The following is a 14,836-nucleotide window of genomic DNA, read 5'->3' as shown; positions in this document are numbered from 1 at the left end:
GCTTGGCTTTTCTCACTAAAACGAGCTTTAATTATGTGGGGAGTTTACAAATTATCAACACTGTTGCAAGACCTGGAAAGCAAAACGTACGTTATTCCTCTACTCTGTGTGAAAAAATTTCCCCACAAATCACACGTCAACCTCCCCCGATTTGAAACCACTTTTTGAGGCCTGTTTTTTAATTTTGAAAGCACCAAAATCGATCTACTGCATTAAGTCCTCCGACCCACACACGCCCTAATTAGCTAATATCCCAAGCCTTTTACATTTGGAAAATGAGTTTTGCTACGTACAAGCAAAATCGTGTACTAATCTGCATATCAATACTGATTCCTTCATATTCAAAATTTAAATTAATATTGTTTTCAATAAAATCTACTTTTTGACCAATCATATTGTATTGATACACATATTAGTACGCAGTTTATTCCTTCATATTCAAAATTTAAATTAACATTACTTTCAATAAAATTTAGTTTTTGACCAATTACATTGTATTAATACACATATTAATTAGCAGTTGTGCTTGTAACTAGATTTTTCATTTGAAAATTGACTCAAGTTTTGTATTTCATTCTGGATTAATTACTTCAATATTAATATGTATCAACATTACTGTTTCAGAATAACCACTATATATAATAATAATAATAATAATAATAATAATAATAACAACAACAACAACAACAACAATAAGTTAATCGTTCTCCATGGCAAAATTTGATTTACAACTAAATTTTTTTTTCTATTTTGCATAATTATATATAAAAAAAAAAAAAAAATCACAAAAATAAGTTGCAATTGGAAGTTGGCACATTCAGCTAGCATTTTGAAACTTTATATCATCAGGGAACTTTATATAAAAATAAGTTCAACTTGCATAATTGATAAAATTTGGATTGTTCGGTGTGGAGTGTAACGCCCCGTACTCGGATGGGTTGGAGAGCTACAACCTGTCGCCTAAACCATTTTTACCAAGACAAATAGATATTCCAAAAGACTCCATAAATATAACCTCATTTATTTTTAAAGACTCCATAAATATAAATTCATCTATTTCCACCAAATATACATGTATATCCCTCTAGAAGGTCATCAAAATAATAGTCTAACAAATAAATCAACAACTCTTAAAAAAAGTGTCAACATGTCAAATAAACCGAATCAAAAGAACAAATCAATCTACAAGATAGTAGTCTCTAGTAATCTCAATACATATCTCCAACACTCAATAAGCTTGTTCATGCTTCTTAATCTTGATCATCAGTTGAAAAATTCACGTCATTTGAAAATATTGTGGAGATAAGTAGAGAGTTATCAACAACTCAGTAAGCAGATAACGTATACTAGTATATAAACATGAGCATTTACAAGGTTCAAAATACAGAACCAAAATATGTTATCAAAATATCAAAGTGACAAATCAAAGCATTCATATTAAGAAATCCTTTGGCATAACATAACTGAGCATTATCATCATATCGTATCATATAAAAAAAGAGGTTATATTTAACCCCTGTGGTAGGATTGTGCATGTTTGCAATTTACCAAGCAGAATCTATCACTGTTCGTCACCCAAGGTGATGCACTTAAAACATAGATCACTATTATATCTTGTGGCGGGGTTAAAAGCCACTGTTGTATCCCATGACAGAGACAAAAGACACTATTATGTCTTGTGATGGGGTGATGGAGATGCAAGAAGAATCATTCGTAATGCCACTAGGAGGGCTAAGCGTGCTAAGGTTTGGAGAGTTGCATTTGGGTGCATGCATGGCTCAGGTGATGTTGTGTTGGGCGCCCAAGACAAGAGCAACTAGAAGAGTTTCGAGTGTTGGCCAATTCCTTGATTTTAGGGGTTGGATGACAAGAGAACAAATCCCTTAATTTTCAGGGAGTGGGCTCCGACCATATGTCCTTTAAATTAGGAATTTATTTATTTTAATTTGTTTAAGTTTATTACCTAGTTTATTTCCTTTATTTCAGGCATTAGGTTTTATTTTCTTAAACTTCTTAGGAGTTGATGTATGTTAAGATCTATATCTAGTGAGGCCGAAACCCTAGAGGACTACTATATATAAGTTTCGGCCATTGCATTATTGATAATAATTATTATATTTTCTTTTAATGAATGAAAATTTTCTCTTTAAAACTTTAGAGAGATAAGTGCTAACCTGAGTTAGTCTTAATTTTCACCAACAAATCAATTTGGATCTTTGTGTTGGCTTGAGGTAACCCTAGATTTAGTCATCCAACATTCCAAATTCAAGTGAATGAGAGTGAGACTTCCATCACGGGGCCAGAGACCACTATTATATCGTGTGGCAAGGTGATAATCAGATCAGAACATAAATGTTGGTACCACACTATCACAAAATCAGAATCATTGTATCAAAACTGAAAACAAAATCAGGATGTCTGCCAAAGGTTTTCATATACCCAATTATATCATAATAGAGTACTGAAAATATTCAGATCATTTTCACATATTCAAAATAGATTCAGAACATCTTCACATAGTATGCACAAATTTTTAGATTTCATATTCGTTCTTTTTGCATAGTTCAGAAACAAAATGTCAAAAATTTGCTCATGTCTACGCTATTCATGACAAAAATACTTCTCTTTTATACAAATTTCATAAGTAATGTAGAAAAAATAACTGGGGTTGTTTCAAATTTCTTTCCATAACAAAATATGCATATTTTTTTCAAAATCAATCTCAGTTCATTTATTTTATGCAAAGTCTAGCATATAAACCCATTTATCTAACTCTTCAATTTTCCTGAAAATTCTCACAACCGTGTCAAGCGATATTGATCGTCACTTAAGCATAGCAAATTAATAATCCAAATAAACTTAGATTGATAGAATAAACGACATAATCAACGGACTCTATGACTACAATCTCATGCTTTCAGGTCTCGTAACTATAAATCAGCACACTTAATCTATAATTCATGCCTCGGTTTCTAATCATGTTATAAACACAAACTCTTCAATTCCCCGCACACCAATACTTTAACCCAAACTTTGAAATTCCACTTTACTAAACACTACAACATGTCAACAAAACAGTCTACACTTACTCTCGCCATGACAAGCAAATATATAGCCCTTATCCTCGACTAGTCCACAACCAATAACCCATAAACCAACCTATCAAGCACATCCCACAGTCCTCAAAAATGCTTATTTTAAACAAACACCACCTCACTCGTTTGAAGCACATCACAAATCAAATACTCCCACCCTTCTCATGCTTGGTCAATCTAATCAACACCAAACCAACCGCCACAACTAAAATCCCAAAACTGCCCCACACATCAACTTACTATATATTCTCAATTTCCACAATTTCAAACACACCAATAGAGATAGTACAACCTTCGGTCTCCAACATTTCATTCAAAAGGACCTCCACACACCAACCACTATGTATTCATAATCTTCACAATTTCAAACACCCAAATAGCCCCACAACTTACAACCTATCCAACACAATCAGTCCACCATCACAACCCATCCAACAGGACATAATCAACCCAACAGCATGTTCAACTCATACACGCTCCAAAAACAGTCTAATTAATCAACCAATAGACTATGGTCTAAAATTCACTTAACTATTGGTGCTATTTTGTTTTGGGATGGTTGGACTTTTAGGCCCTGTTTGGATACAAAAGTCCTTCCAATTTATCTTAGCTAATCTCATCTAATCATTATAACTTTAACAAATTTCCACACAATGTATAATAAAAAATTTAATTTTTTTCAAATTTCAAAATAATAATAATATGAAAAAATAATATGCTAATAATATTTTATTTAACTTTCATCTCAACTCACAAACCAAACCTCCCCCTATTTAGTAACAAACTAGTGAGGTGTGGTTGTTGTTAACAAGGTTGTTCGCGCTATTGATCACCTTATGCCAATAAAAATGCGCTTCCTAAGATTAGTTGAGGTTTTATCTTGAATGCCCGATGCCAATAAAAAGAAAAGGGTGCAACATCATTTATAGAAATAGTAAGAAGAAAATAAGTGCTTATCACTATGGGTTTTGGTTCAATAGTAAAAGTTAATTAGTTCATTTCATTTTCATGTGGTTTGGTAGATGATGGATGATGATTTGGCTCTCCTTAAATATGTATGTCTTTGCATTTCTTTTAATCTCTATCTATTGATTTGGTATTATTAGGGCTATGCATAAAAGGCCTAGACCTGATCAATCCTGAAGACCCCACATGGGTCCACTTGACTAAAGTCGGGTTCATTGGGTCACGGGTTTAATACACCTAATATTAGTTGAAACCGATCTCTCGAGGAAAGTAACACACGCCCATTACTTAGAGCTATTCTCCTCAAACCCTAACCTCTCTCCAAACACAAAGGGCTGGGTTTGGGTACCAAGAATATTTCAGGTATTCTCATAATATTTCACTATTATTAATTACTTTATTATTACTTTTCACATACTTTTTACTATTATTCATTAATCTTTGATGAAGTTAATTGGAGTCCAGACTCCAAAGTGGTCATTTTGGGCTAACCTTGTTATGTTTCATATATATATATAGTAATGATTGATACAATACTATGGTGTGCAAGTCTAATGCATTTTCTTTGAAAAAAGGCATGGTCCATCATTAAAAAAATAAATTTTCATGTGAATCCTAAATTTTTCATTTTTAAAAAAAACAAAAGTGTGCGAAACTTGCACATGCTCAAATATCATTTTTATATAAATATAAATATAAATATAAATATATATATATATATACAGTCTCTAGTATCAATGCTAGCAGTGACATATAGCCTCGTTTGAATAGTGAAGTATTTCATCTCATCTCATCTCATCATTATAATTTTTCTAAATTTTCATATAAAATATAATAAACAATTCAACTTTTTCAAATCTTAAAATAATAATAATATTAAAAAATAATATTTTAATAATTTATATTTTAATTTTTATCTAAAACCATCTATCTTATCCCACTATCCAAACCTCACTTTAGTATTTTCTGCTGAGGAGAGCGAAGCATTTTGTAGTGGACAGTGGACACTGCAGCTGGCGGATGGATAGTTTGAACGATGGTTACCTAAATTTCCAAGTGTGGATTATATGGTTTATGGCAACGGGAATTAGATATTAAAGATCAGGGTAGTACCACTTGATCATATGAAGAATAGAATAGGTGTGGTCCAGAAAGACTTTTAAATGAAATTGGAAGTTTCTTAGTTTTATTAATTTAAAACCCAAGTGCATGTGGTATTCATTTATTTATTTATTTATTTTGAGTAGAGTATTTTTTAAGTTTTAGTAACGGAGAGAGAAAAGCTTGAATAAAAAATATTATAAAGTGAAAATATTATAAGAATATAATTTTATAATATTATTTTTGTTTAGAGATTTAAAAAAGTTATAATTATTTTTTATTTAAAAGTTTGAAAAAGTTATAATGATTAGTTTCAAAATTTTATAATGAGTAGTTTAAAAATTTTGTATTTGAATTATATTTAAAAATAAAACGTACGGGATGAAATGAAATGAGATCATATAAGAATTTTATATTTCATCTAATGCTTCAAACCTATACTTAGTATTAATCTTCACTTAAAAAAAAAATATAAATCATCAATAAAAGACCGAAAAATAAATAACTTTTTTTATATTCTCGCTGATTTAAGTTGTTGGCTAGCTAGATAGTTTAGCAAGTTGCGCGCTTACTCGATTCTCAAATAGATCTAGGTACAAACATTCAGAGTTTTTTTTTAATTTTAATTTTTTTATCCTTACATATACCGTTTGAACAGTAAACACCTTTCGTCATATTTTAAAAATGAAACTTAAAATTTATCCCTACATTTCATAATATGGGACGATTTTTATTTCATCCAAAACAAAAATCATCCCAAAAATGAATTTTCGTTACGATGAGATCTAGGTACAAACATTCAAAGTTCATTTTTATTTCTATTTTTTTTTTCGTTCGAATAGAATATGTGTGGTCTAGAAATGAGCTTTTGGATCATAATTAGGTTCATCTGCATAGTGCATATTATATTATTCACAGCTTCTATTAGTTTATTATTATTAGATGAAAATTATCCGTATAAACCTGTATCATTCCTCCAAACACATTATTTTTAAATGAAAAATAAATACTCTTTGCAACATCCATGCTAAACTTATTATATGAACAATAATGTATCTCTTTAAATCTATCGTATATTTTTTTAATTGAATATTTTATATTATTACAAAGTAGATATAACGAATTCTATAAAATTATATCAGTTTGTAGATTTATTTTGTATAATTTCTTTGTGTCTATAGCAATTCTATTTTTTTTATATTCACAAACATTTTTATTTTAAAATTACAGTTAAAAAGTATTTACTTAATTATTAAGTAAAAAAAAATGAAAAAAATGGAAACTTGAAAAATGCTAGGGAGTCGGGACCCAAAAGGAAAACGCAATCTCGTGCACCAAGTGCGCACCGAATGTTGACATGAAAATAAAATGAAATTTTTAATTGAAGAGAGATTTTGAGGCGTTGGGAGAGGGAAGACTTTTCCGAATCAACGTTTTCAAATTTTTACATAAAATAAAATAAAAAATTTAATTTTTTTAAATTTTAATATAAAAATAATTATTAAAATAATATTTTATTTTAATAATATTTTATTCAATTTTTAATTTTAATCTCATCTCATCTCATCTCAACTCATTTGTTTTCACAAATGATAACTTTCTTCTTCTCCTCCTTCAACCATCGAAATCTCCTCTCTGAAGACTGAAACCATCAAAATCCCTAACCCTAACCCCACCCTAACCCGTCGCAGCCCTTACCCCTCCATAAGCCTGATTCAAGGTGAAGGTACTTGGCCATTGTGAACTTTGCAAATGACGAGTTCAGATTATGGGAAAGAAAATGCCTCAGATTTACGTTTGTGAGCTTCTTGAACTTGTCGAAGAAGAGGCGATTGCGATGTGTCTCAAGAGGAGGTTGTCGCTGGGAGTGATCAGTTGGTTGGAACTAAGGGCAATTGATGGTCATGTTTATGAAGGATTCGAAAGCGAAGAACTGGTGGCTTGGGTTTGTAAAAATCGCATTAGGTTCGATGAACTTGATGGCCACGTCAAGTTCCCAGTGCACCGAATCCATTTTATGTATCATTAATTTCACGAAATTACGAATGGATTGTAGGGTGTAGTGAAGAAGTTGGACAAAATGAGCCACATTGAGCACCGTAAGTCGAAGATTATCGAAAATGGACAGAGACCCACTTGAGTTTAACCTCTTATATAAGCACTTTTTAAGTGAATTGAAGTTGTCCTACACACAAGCAGAGGCTTCAAAGATCTCAGCTTCTTATCAAAAATGGTTAATTTGAGGTTTCACCAGTACCAAGTCGTTGGTAGGACTCTGCCAACTAAAGCTAATGAGCACCCAAAGATTTACCGCATGAAGCTCTTGGCCACGAACGAGGTTCGCACCAAGTCGAAGTTTTGGTGTATTCTGAGGAAGTTGAAGAAGGTTAAGAAGAGCAATGAGCAAATGCTTGCTATCACTAAGATTTTTGGAAAGAACCCTACCTAGATTAAGAACTATGGTATCTGGTTGAGGTATCAAAGTTGAACACGTTATCACAATATGAACAAGGAATTTCGTGATGTTGAAGATATGTCAAACCTTTACAAAGTGTTCTATACGACTTGCCGTTTTCTATTCCCATGTATTTTCATTAATGGCATTTACGTAATCTTGCATAAAAGGCAAATGTGTAACGCTTTGTATAAAAGGCATGTGTGCCTTCGTAATAGAGGGGTAGAGTCCGATTTTTCACTTTACCTTTCTTGGAGCCGCCATCATCCTGGAGAGAAACGGATGATTTTCAAACCCTAGTTTCATCAAGATTAAATTAGAGCTTGAGGTGAAGATCAAGTGCAAGAAATGTGTGGTTTTGTTAGAGGATAATATGAGGAAGCTACTCTCTATTTTGTGAGGTGAGAAATGGTTATAAGTAATTGTAAAACTTTATTTTTGATCCATTCTTCAATAATAAAGATTCCTAAGCTGTTCCTGCCGTGGATGTAGACCATTAGAGTCGAACTATATAATTTCTTGTATTGTTTTTGCATTTCTTTTATTTTTTTGCATTTATTTTGATTTTGCAAAAAATATATACTGTGATTTTGGATTTCTGTGTTTAAAATAGAAAACTAAACATGTTAATCATATAATTTTCTTGAAGTTTTGGTTGTTTCTTGTTCAAATTAATTTCATATTACAATCAGTTAATTTAATTTGGTTCTTGTTTGTGAGAGGGCTGAAAATATAACAAGTGGTATTAAGAGCTCAGTTCGATGGGCACTGCGAGGTTCGATATCGAAAAGTTTGATGGAAAAAATGACTTTGGACTTAGAGGATCAAGATGAAAGCTCTCCTCAATCAACAGGGTCTGCAAGAATCTCTTCTTGGAGAAAAGAAAATGAAATCTATTGAAAAGAATGATAAGAAAGAAATCTTGAGGAAGGCTCACAGTGCACTCATTCTTTCTCTCGGAGACAAATTTATGAGGGAGGTAGCCAATGAAGACACTGTTGTTGGAATCTTATTGAAATTAGAGAGTCTCTACATGAAAAAATCTCTGGCCAACCGACTACACAAGAAAACAAAGCTCTACACGTTCAAGATGTCCGCAGGTATATCGATTTCTAACCATCTCGATGCTTTTAATAAAATTATTTGAGATTTGGCTAATATTGATATTAAAATTGTTGATGAAGATCAAGTAATTTTATTGTTGTATTCTATGGATAATTCTTATACTAGTTTGAAAGAGACCATGATGTATGAGAGGGAAACACTGACCTTAGATGAGGTTCATGCCCTATTACACTCCAGGGAATTACAAGCCATGTCTGAAATAAAGTCTGAAGCTTGGGAGGGCTTGACTGTGAGGGTGAGAGCTGAAAAAAGAGGTTAAAAGGGAAAGAACAGTAAAAACAATGTGAGGGGTAGGTCTAAGTCTAAAGGGAAGCAATTAAAATGCTTCCTGTGTCACAAAAAGGGGCATTTCAAAAGAGATTACCCTGATTAGAGATCTAAGAAAGGAAATAGGTCTAAGGAGGAGGGGGATGCCTCGGTTGTGAGTGATGGGTATGAGAGTACTGAGGTTCTAAATGTGTCTGAGATTGATTCAGGAAAAGAATAGATCCTTGATTTAGGATATTCTTTTCACATGTGTCCTAATAAAACATGGTTTAAAATGTTCACTAGTTTAGATGGAGGGTTTGTGATGCTTGGCAACAATAAGTCTTGTAAAATCCAGGGTATAGGGTCGGTGAGACTAAGGCTCCATGATGGTATTGAAAGACTCTAAACTGAGGTTAGATATATACCTGAATTAAAAGGGAACCTAATCTCACTAGGTGTGTTAGACCAATCCGGGTACACTTTTAGGTCTGAATCTGGATCTTTGAGGGTTGCTAAGGGTTCACTTATCGTGATGAAAGGAGTCATTAAAAATGGCTTGTATACTCTCATTGGAAAAACTATTATAGGTGAGGTTTCTTCTATCCTAGAGAAAGGTGAGGATAGGGTTGTTCTATGACAGAAAGTTAGGTTACATAAATCACAAGGGACTGTTAGAACTCCATAAACAGAGGTTGCTAGGTGAGAAAAAAACTAGAAATTTACCTTTTTGTGAGGATTTCATCCTTGGGAAAGCTAAAAAGGTAAACTTTAAAATAGCCACTCACACTACAAAAAAATCCTGGACTATGTGCACTTGGACATTTGGGGTCCAGCTTGGGTCAACTCACATGGAGGGAGAAGTTATTTCCTCTCTATAATTTATAACTATTCCAGAAAAGTGTAGCTGTATATTCTTAAAAATAAGAGTGACACTTTTGAGAAATTCAAGTAATGGAAGAAATTGATAGAAACTCAAGTAGAAAGGAAGCTTAAGAAATTAAGAACTGATAATGAGCTTGAGTATCTCTCAAGTGAATTCAATCAGTTCTATAAGAATGAGGGTATGGCTAGGCATAAAACAGTAAGGGAAACCCCTCAACAGAATGGCCTAGCTGAGAGGATGAATAGGACCATATTGGAGAGGGTTAGATGCTTATTGTCAAACTCGAGACTTCCTAAGTCTTTTTGGGATCAAGTTGCCACAACGGCAATCCATTTAATTAATAGGAGTCCTTCTTTAGCCATAGGGTTTAAGAATCCTCAAGAAATGTGGACTAGAAAACCTTCTAACTATAACTACTTGAGGGTGTTTAGGTGTGTTGTGTATGCTCACACTCGAACTAACAAACTGGAACCAAGGGCTATGAAACGTATCTTTGTAGGGTACCCTGAGGGAGTAAAAGGGTACAAGTTATGGATTGATGAGCCACGGATAAAAAAATGTATCATTAGTAGATATGTGGTCTTTAATGAACATGAAATGGCACAGGTTGAAACTAAAATACTTAAACCCACTCAGGGTACTAACCCGGAGAAGATACATCTTGAGGTGGAGCAACTTAACAATAATTTGAAGAAATTAGAAGGCCAAGATGGTGAGACTCAAACTTCCACTTTAGTCTTTAGGTGATGAGGACCAAGGTGGATGAGGAAGCCATGGAAACTATTAAGTCTCATAAATGGGTACAGGCCATGGATGAGGAAATGGATTCTTTGAAAAAGAATCATAATTGGGATTTGGTTGTTAAGCCTGAAAAGGTTAAGTTGGTAGTATCTAAATAGATCTACAAAAGGAAAGAGAACATACTAGGAGTTGAGGGTCCTAAGTATAAGGCTAGTTGGTAGCAAAGGGATTCACTCAAAGGGAAGGGATAAATTTTAATGAAATTTTTTCACCTGTTGTTAAACATAGTTCAATAAGGTTAATTCTATCCTATACTGCTTATGAATATTTACACTTGGAGCAATTAGATGTAAAAACAGCTTTCTTGCATAGGGAACTAGATGAGACTATTTACATGCAACCCCCTGAAGGTTATGTAAATGAGTCCAACATTGTTCATGTCTGTTTGCTTAAAAAATCATTGCACGGACTTTAACCGTCCCCCAGGCAATGGTACAAAAGATTTGACTCTCATATGTTGGACAATGGGTATAAAAGGAGTCATTATGATAGCTCTGTGTATTTTAGGCATTTCAGGAACCACATTATCTGCCTACTCTTGTATGTAAATGACATGCTTATAGCATGTAGGGATACCGATCTAATTGAGGAAGCCAAGTGTATACTGAAAATAGAATTTGAGATGAAGGAACTTGGACCAACTAGGATGATATTAGGTATGGAAATAGTTAGAGATAGGAAAAGAAAACTTCTCTATCTATCTCAGAAAAACTATACCACCTAGATCCTCAGCAGGTTTGGTATGTCTAATTTAAAATATGTTAGCACAACAATAAGGTAGCATTCAAAACTGTCAATAAATCAAGCCCCTAAAACTGAGGAAGACATTAGATTTATACAAGGTATACCCTATGCAAGCTTGGTGGGAAGCATCATGTATGCTATGGTGTGCTCTAGACCTGATTTAACCTATGTTGTTAGCATGAGAAGTAGGTTTATGAGTAACCCTAGGAAGCCACATTGGCATGCTATGAAGTGGGTATTACAGTACTTAATTGGAACACAATGTCTAGGTTTGAGGTTTGGAGGGGATATGCAACAGAGGAGTGAGTTAGTGGGATTTGTGGATTCTAACTATACTGCTAATTTGGATACCAGAAAGTCTTTGACTAGGTATGTATTTACAGCATTTGGATGAGTTATTAGTTGGAAAGTTAATTTACAATCTGTAGTTGCTTTACCAACAACTGAAGCTAAATATATGGTTATGAAAGAAGCAATAAAGGAGGCTATGTGGTTAAATGGCTTTTCACGAGTTAGGCATATTTAAAGGGGTTATTCACTGTGATAATTAGATCACTAGACATCTTGCCAAAATTTCAGTATACCACAAAAGGTATAAACACGTAGACATTTGACTTCATTTTGTAAACGATGTAATAGCATCTGAAGAGGTTAAAGTAGAAAAAGTTCCAACTGAGGAAAACCCTTTTGATATGATGAAAAAATCCCTACCTACTACCAAGTTTAGGCATTGCCTAAATTTGATTAATATGGGGACCTATTAGAGCTCGGATTACTTTGTAGGAACAATCTAGAAGAAGAAGAAGATCACTTTGCAAGGATAAAAGACTTGTCAAGGTGGAGATTTGTTGAAGATATGTCAAGCCTTTTGAAAGTGTTCTATACGACATGCCGTTTTCTATTCCCATGTATTTTTATTAATGACATTTATGTAATTTTGTATAAAAGTCAAATGTGTAAATCTTTGTATAAAAGGCATGTGTGCCTTTGTAATAGAGGGGCAGAGTCCAATTTTTCACTTTACCTTTCTTGGAGCAGCCATTGTCCTGGAGAGAAACAGAGGGTTTTCAAACCCTAGTTTCATCAAGATTAAATTAGAGCCTAAGGTGAAAATCAAGTGCAAGAAAGGTGTGGTTTCGTTAGAGGATAAACGAGGAAGCCACTTCCTATTTTGTGCGGTGAGAAATGGTTGTAAGTGATTTTAAGACTCTATTGTTGATGCATTCTTCAATAATAAAGACTTTTAGACTGTTCCTACCGTGGACGTAGATCATAGGGTCAAACCATGTAATTTCTTGTGTTGTTTTCCCATTTCTTTTATTTTTCTAGCATTTATTTTGATCCTGCAAAATATATACTGTGATTTCGGATTTCTAATGCATTTAAAATAGAAAACTAAACCAATCACGTTAATCATATAATTTTCTTGAAGTTTTGGTTGTCTCTTGTTCAAATTAATTGTATATTACAACCAGTTACATTAATTTGGTTCTTTGAGTTCTTGCTTGTGAGAGGGCTAAAAATATAACACGTGACACCACTCTAAACAGGGCTGTGGAACAGATGTACATTGAGATGACTTCTCAACATAGAGTCAGGTTTCCTTGCATCCAAATTATCAAGACTGCCATCATCCCAGCAAAACTCTGCAAGAGAGAGAGCACCAATTAGTTTCACAACTCCAAAATCAAGTTCCCATTGGTATTTAAGAAGGTCAGGCCACCCACTAGGAAGCTGAAGACCACATACAAGGCATCAAGGCCTAACTTGTTCATGTAATTTGATCATTTGATCAATGAGCTCTGAAGTGTTAGAGTGGGGCCTAAAATCATTTTGGTAGAGACCATTGTATTTTTGAATGTTTCTTTTTGGATATTGTTTCATTTCATAATCTTAGCAAACCAAAGATTTGGACCATATCTTTGGGTTTTCTGAGTACTTCATTTATAAATTTTCTATGAGAGTTTTTTTTGTTCATGAAAAATAAAAGAAGTGAATTGGAGTTGTCTAGCTAGTTCGGAAGCGAAGTGATGTTGGAGTCTTTGAGGTAAACCTCAGTCTCGAGCTTCTTGATGGTGATTTCATAGGTCTTTATCAACCCCTGCTGCTCCTGAATCTCGGCGAGCATGATCGTGACTTAGGGTGAAAGATCGAGTTCTTTTCTCAAGGAGCTGTGCTTCAACTCGGAAATTACTTTGAGATCATCCACCAAGGCCTGGTTCGCAACCTGAATAGCTTCACTGTTTTAAGGGTTCAGTGCCAAAGAGGGGAGATGGAGGGAAGAGATGAAAATGGCAGACCTCAATACTTCTTTCTTCTTCTTCATATTTTGCATTTTTTTTTTAATTCCTGCCATGTTAGCATTAGTGCACCATTGGTTACGCAGAATAGCTTGTATATAGAAAAACTGGACCCAAAACTTTCATTGGTGCTATCCTCAAAAACACTTTGTTCCCGACCTCAAATTCTAACTCACGTTGGCAATTATCAGCATAACTCTTTTGCCGGCTCTAAGCTGCTTTCATTCTAGCCTGAACAATATCTATCTTCTCTGTGGTCTTCTAGATGATTTCTGGCCCCAAAATCTTCCTTTCACCCACTTCATCCCAAAATAATAAAGATCGGCACCTTCTTCCATACAATGCCTCGTAAGGTGCCATTCCAATACTGGCCTGGAAGCTATTATTATAAGCAAACTCGACTAATGGTAAATGCTGTAGCCAAGTTCCCTTGAAATCCATCACACATGCCCTCAACATATATATCTTCTAAGATTTGAATATTCCTTTTTGATTGTCCATTTGTCTGAGGGTGAAAAACAGTACTAAAGTTCAACTTAGTACCCATTGCCTCTTGTAAGCTTCACTAAAACTTGGAAGTGAAACGGGGGTCTCTATCCACTACAATGGATACCGGTACCCCATGCAATCTCACTATCTCCTGCACATACAACTCAACGAGCTTATCCAGTTTGTAAGAAACTTTAATAGGCACAGAATGTGCAGTCTTCTCTAAGCGGTCAACAATCACCCAAATAGCATCTTGTCTGCTCAAAGTCCTTGGTAGGCCTGATACAAAATCCATGGAGATATACTCCCACTTCCATTATGGAATCTGAAGTGGCTGTAACAACCCTACTGGTCTCTGATGCTCAGCCTTCACCAAATTAGGCACTGTTCCAAAAATTTGGCAATTTCTCTCTTCAAACCATTCCACCAAAAAGACTCTCTCAAGTCCCGATACATCATGGTACTCCCTGGGCGAATTGTGTATAAAGAACGGTGTGCTTCCTCGAGAATTACCCTTTTTAGTTTGTCATTAGCTGGCACGCACAATCTACCTTTGAATCTCAAAGCTCCATCCTCGAAAACGCTAAAGTCAGATTTTTCTCCAATCCCAGCTTCTTCTACTAGCTTC

The 14,836-nt window shown here is 34.2% G+C and overlaps 1 pseudogene; it reads left to right on the top strand.

Moving 5' to 3' along the window:
- The first annotated feature begins 6,759 nt into the window (after positions 1-6,759).
- On the top strand, positions 6,760-13,249 carry LOC122282582 (annotated as a pseudogene).
- Positions 13,250-14,836: the final 1,587 nt, after the last annotated feature.

This window comes from Carya illinoinensis, chromosome 11 (assembly GCF_018687715.1).
Source record: "Carya illinoinensis cultivar Pawnee chromosome 11, C.illinoinensisPawnee_v1, whole genome shotgun sequence".
In the NCBI taxonomy this organism is placed as follows: domain Eukaryota; kingdom Viridiplantae; phylum Streptophyta; class Magnoliopsida; order Fagales; family Juglandaceae; genus Carya; species Carya illinoinensis.
Note: the sequence above shows the minus strand (reverse complement) of the source record. Positions and strands in the feature narration are given on the sequence as shown.